Source organism: Pyrgilauda ruficollis, unplaced genomic scaffold, assembly GCF_017590135.1.
Source record: "Pyrgilauda ruficollis isolate IOZ18807 unplaced genomic scaffold, ASM1759013v1 scaffold23, whole genome shotgun sequence".
Taxonomy (NCBI): domain Eukaryota; kingdom Metazoa; phylum Chordata; class Aves; order Passeriformes; family Passeridae; genus Pyrgilauda; species Pyrgilauda ruficollis.
Window position 1 is genome coordinate 13,324,700 of NW_024522539.1, and position 6,236 is coordinate 13,330,935.

Here is a 6,236-nt window from a genome sequence, read left to right on the forward strand (position 1 = left end):
TTGAAGCTTTGGAAAAAAGGTTAAAAATTCCTGAAATCTAGGGCTGCATGAGTTGAACTTGTTAGCAGCAAAAGTTATAAGCAGTTGAGCTTCCTAATACCCAAAATGAAATTCACCTGGAAGCTTAATTTATGCCCCACTGGGAGTAACCATTCCAAAAGCACCTGTCGCAGTTGGTATCTCTGACAGTATCTGAGGATCAAAAAACCTGAACAGAATTGCTTTTATGTATATGAAGTGAGCTTGGAAAACAATATTGCACAATTTAGTCTTGGAGTACCAGGAAGACAATATCTACTTCTGTTTACTTAATTTGCCTTTTTTTTTTTCTTTTTCTTTTTCTTTTTTTTTTTCTTTTTTTTTTTCTTTTTTTTTTTCTTTTTTTTTTTCTTTTTTTTTTTTTTTTTTTTTTCTTTTTTTTTTTTCTCTAGCTCATGTTCTGGCAAAAGGGTATAGATTTATACTTTAAATCTGTTTATACAATTTAGCATGTACATGCTCCAAATACCTACGTAATATATATGGAAGTGTCCAGAAAAGTAGAGTAGATAGAACTTGTTTTCCACTAGATAAATGCTAGCACAGAAAACAGAATCATAGAATTTTTGTTGTTGCATTATAGTTGTGACATAAAGAAAGCTACATACAAGTATTCTTAAGATTAGCAAAAAACTGAGCACTGCCGTAGAGATAAATGTTTTTCTATAAGGCACTTTGTAAATGCTCAAATCACCAGTTTTCTAGTGACACTCATGGAATCTGCAACCCAGCAAAGCAGATCCAGCAGAGGGTTGTATCACCAGAGAATGAAATCAGCGTTCCTGAAAATTCACTTAAACACAATGTAGAAACTACATTTTGTTAGCTGTCCATGTTGTTCACATCAGAAATGAAGTGTTCAGAGTTTCTCTGCAGAGCTGCTTTTGTGGCTCCCAGGAGTTCACACGAGCTCCAAGGGAAGCACAGGCGCTGCTGGCATTGCCAGGCAGGCTCTGACACACTTGGGATGTCACATTACTGTCATGTTTCTTCAAACTTGTACACACAAGCTCTTGAGAAAAAGTTTCCAGTATGTAATAAAAGGCAGTTTTGAGTTCTTGAAATGAATTTTCTTATGCATTCAGCAGGAAATACTAAAGTGAAAGGTAAAGCTGATGTATTTTTAACTGAACCATTCTTCATTCCTGCTCCACTGGTTCTGTAACCAAGTCAGCTGATTGCTTGGATCAGCTCTTTGCATTAGCATGCTTATTAGAGAGTCTATACAAAGTACATCCTTCCATACAACATACTGAATTATGAGCTTATTTTACATAAAAGGAGATTTTTAAAGGTTGCAGCATTGAACAGGTGACTCAGGAAATGCACATTAATTGATGGAGAATCCTTATTAGAAAACATACTACAGAAAAGCAAAAATAACAAGCTGTAGTTTGGTTGCAGTAGAATGCTCCCATTTTTTCCATCTGTGCTATGATGAACACCTTGGGAGCAAGAAAAATCCACCTCTCAAAAATGTTAATTCAGTCCAGGGATAGCAAATGTCACGTGCAAGGCCTGAAAATGGCATTTCATCTCGACAAGTGCATATCCTTTTTTATTAAGCATGACTAGCCAGAGACTGTTAGTGCTGAGTGGGCAAAGGGAAGAGGTGAGTGACACTTGTCACACCATGTCATGTACAGAGTGTCTGATGTTCAGTGCTCCTGCACAGCTCCCTCTTTTCACAGCTTGCCCAGTAGGAAAGCAGTGGATGCAAGCTCAGCTGTGATCTGCTTTCATGGGGAGGAAGTGCCACAGGGGAATGCTAAGGAGGAAAGAGAGGCTGGAACATAAAAAGTCCCTATGCTACCTCTAGAGATTGTTTAAGGCTTTGTCCTTAATTTTGCTGTTACTTTGGACACAAATAGCTGTGGCACAGCGTGCAGTGACCACATTTTCTCACCTAGGTAATGCCCAGCAGGTTCATTTCCTGGCAGGTTGGCAGTGTCTGTCCCTGGACACACTGCTCTTCACTCTCACTGTGCTTTAAAGTCAGAACTAGCTGTGCTGATCCTCTGATAGCTCCAAATATTCTTATTAAATGTGAGTTGCCTACTGTTCAGTTTCGGTCAATGTCAGCTCCTGTCACTCTGAGCGCTCTCTACTGGAGAGTTCTCCCTAGAGAACTTGCTGAAATCTGCCTTCCTCATTCCTTTTCTGGTTTGTAGGATTACTTGTGTTCATGGAGAAGCTTTATGTGCTGAAATGGGCAATTCCTTGTTTTTCAGGGTTAAAGTCTTTAAATACTCAGTTAATCATCATCAGAAAGTGAAGATCCCCTGTTTGCCTCAACAGCATAGAAAAACATGCAACAAAATAGTGTTATTTTTGGGAAATCCTAGGAAATGATTCAGATGAAGTTTTAGCACTCACAGTAACTGAAATGTTGCCAGCTCTGATCGGAGCTGAGGCACTGCCCGTGCTGCCCTCCTGGCAGTGAATGAAATGGGGGTTGTTTGATAGAGTCAAACACTCAGCCAAATGTACAGAGACCTGGGGGGTGCACAGGGACACAAACTCAGCTAAGTTTTATTATTTTTTAAATTACTCTCTTGAACTTCCTTCCTTTAGTCCTGACCCAGTTTCAGTTTAGGTCCCCATCCACCATAAGTGATACCTGTTGTGAAACATATGGGGATTGATCTAATAGTGTCTCAGGAGCCAAAGCCTTTAGCTGAGACAAACTGAGGTTCTCCATCACAGAGCTGGATGAAATAATGGGAGACTTGTCTGTCTTGAAGTTCATGCTCTCTTGCTGAAGCCTTTAGGAAAATCTGGATGGTCTTTTTGAGTTAAAACTTCAGCTGTAACTTTGAAAAGTTAAATTTATGCTAAGCAGTTTTGAAAATTTCACCTTAGTTTAGCATTTTTTAGATTTCTTCTGAATGTGTTTCCAAAAAAGCTGGGATAACTTGTATTTTTTTTAGAAACCCTGTGATGGCTTTTGTTCCTGCTTATTGGCACATGCCAAGGAAAAGGTCAAAGCTGCAATTAAAAGAAACACCAGTGTGTCTTAAATCACTTTAAAAATTTAAATCAGCTGAGTAATGGGAACACCCTTAGGTTTGCTCATCTCTTGTTTTGAGGAACTCCAAAATATCTAGAAAAATAGACAATTTTCTCTCCAGTATTTTGGTATCAGGCCAGCAACAGGTCTGTTAATTTTAAGGCGTTTGTTATTGCAGATTAACCAGAGCCAGAAACTGGTTTATCTTAGTTGCTGTTGTGTTCACAATTGATGTTTAGTGAAGCCCTTCACACTCAAAGTTTGAAACCAGGTTCTCTGTGAGGTAACAGTATGGGGACTTTGGCCAATTTCATGGGTGTATATTACTAGTGATTCTACTAACTACAGAAAAAAAAAGTATTGCTGGGGAAATAAAATCCTTCCATTGCTTGGAAAAGCATAGTAGTAGCTGATATCTTCAAGACACTGCAGATATATACAAGGAACCAAGGAACCTGCTTGTGGACTTTAAACCATTTGTAATCCAGCCTTTGCATTTTTTATCATGAATAGTTGCAATAATTACATGTTTGCATTCCATATACTCGGGTTACAGCAGGTGTGCTTGCATTTCTGGATTTCTTACATGCTTTCTCTTAGGGACTGGCAAGCAAAAATAATTTTAGAGAATCCCTTTAAAAAGTGACCATAGATACAATGATTTCAAGAGACAAACCTATTGTAGCAAGGGTTTCTTCACTTGTATTTTGAGAACTCTTGCCATGACCAGTGCTGTAACATTCTGCTGGAAAGTGTGACTGGTGAGGGAGTTAAGGTGCAGACATTGATGAAATAAGCAGGTTCTGGTTTGGACAGGCTTTGTACTTGCAAAAGCATCCCCAATTCATGCAGGTTGCTATCAGATTGTACTGGACAGATCACAGCACCTGTCAATGGTTTTCGCTGTGTTTCTGCAGTGTGTGGTCACTGTTTACAGGCTGAGCCTCATAGAACTTCTCAGAACTACAGAAGTATCAAGTACTTGTCCTGTGCCACAGAAATATTCTAAATCTGTTAGTTCTTGCTCAGTATTATGCTAATTCCTTACAGCAATTTCTTTATAAGGGAGTGAGAAATACTGTCAGCAGTTTCCCCACAATACCTTGATAGAGCTTTAATGTTAAATGACAGAGTTTTGGTTTATATTACAGCTTTCAGCAAAACAAGTTCTTGCAAAGTTTTGGTTTTTTTTTTTTAATAATTTTCAATTCTCCTTCTATCTGGTCACCAGCTGCATAGCCCTTATTTGTACAACTTGTAATAATCACCTTTTACACAGACACATGTAAGCTTAGTGAAGAAATGACTGATGGAACATACAAAAATGAATCCTACAGAAGTTGTCCCAAGTTCTCCAGTGCTAAGTCAAATATTTGTTGTCTTAACTGCCTTGACTGGGTGTTTTTATAATGAAATTTTTTTTTAAAAAAGCTCCCCCACAAAACCTGACATAATTTAGAAAAGTTCCACAATACTTCCAGATTAGCAATGTCTTCAAGATGCCACCAGAATTGTGCAATTCCTGTGTTCAATCAGCAGTTTAGCTGTGAGTCTGTTAGTCACCCCACACTTACTTGATCTCTCTTAAAAGGAAATGCAAAGTAAAGCTGATGCAAGTGACTCTGGATTTACCAAGAGAGGGGAGAAGTTAAATTTTTTTAACTTGTGTTTTAGAGGTGCATGACACAATTAAATCTAGTCATGCAGTATCATTTGTACCAATGTATGTGAATGAAATACTTTTCATCATGTGACACCATTATCCAGCACTGTAATGGCATCTACAAGTTCAACTACTGAATGTTTTGCATTTTAAAAGCCTTAATTGTTTATATTGTATTAATGTGTTTTTAAAGACTATAAGGAAATAACATTTCCTTGTAAATTGTTAAAATAATTTTGAACACAAATAGTTTTCATAGAAATCCAGTTCTGTAACTTAATACCCCTTTTTGTTTGTGTACCACAAAGCTGTTAAAATCTGTTACCTTTTAAATAGTGTCTCCTGCTATCAGCCTCTCTCTAGTTCAAGGTCTTTACCCAACTGAGATTTATTTTGGTTAACAGTCTTCTGAAACTCATTGTATGTAAATAAATTTAAGTGAGCAAACTTAAATAAATATTTCATTTAGATATTTAAATTCTTTCCTGATAATAAAGGTTGGATGATATACTTTAAAAAATATACTTAAAAACCCAACAAACAATAACCCAACAAAAACTCACTCTGGGAAAAAAGGATAGACTTCTGGTGCTCTTCAGCTTTTGATAAATTCAAAGGTTTTAGCAATTTGTTTTCAATCAGTGTTTTTTCCCCATTGTCTGAGTTTGTTTTAGTATTTTAAGTGAAGTGATTACACCTGCACAATCACATTTTTAATTTACTTAAGTAACTGTTGGAATGCATATCTAGACTTCTACAGGGAACCAAGCACGTTTCAAGTTTTCTTTTTTTATCTCTCTATAGCTTTGTCTTTTAAGGTTATAAACTTAGAAATTGCCCACTCAATCCATTAGCCACTATAAATTCGTCTTGGAGCAGATATTTGTTGTGTGTTGTCACACCTGATGAAGCAGTCTGCAGCCAAATGCACAAGTACTTTGGAAAATGCACTGGGAACTTGTACTTTGTCTTGGAAACTCCTGTAGCAAAAGTCAGTAAATTGAGCTTCCTAGATTTTTCTTTTAAGAATTGAACAAGATGTATTAAATATACCAAGGTAAGTGACACACTTGCTGAGACAGTGCATTTCTTTTGTTTAAACCCAAGTATTTGTCAGATGTGAATATCCATATAGGATTATTTAGAGACAAGGCTGTTGCACAGCAGGTTTCTCAGTTTCTCTCTCCTCCATCTTTCCTGAAAAGCTGCTTTCTCAAAACCAGTTTAGCTGAACTCATTCTCTGCTCTTGATTCCCCTGAACACTGCAGGTGCTTAGCAGTTCTTCCACACAGCAAGCAGAAATCAGCACCTTCTTACTGCTCATGCCTTAAAAAATGTAACTTAAATCCTTCTTTCACAGCAGTCTGGATCAGTAAACCCTTCCAGCTCTTATTCAAGGACTATCTCCTCAACTCTTCTGTTCTGCAAGGAGTCCCCTGTTCATTTGGGTAACCATCCATCACCCAGCTTTTCCAAGTGGCATTCATTTGCTTTTCTCCCTTGCTGAACAGCAGAGCTGTACC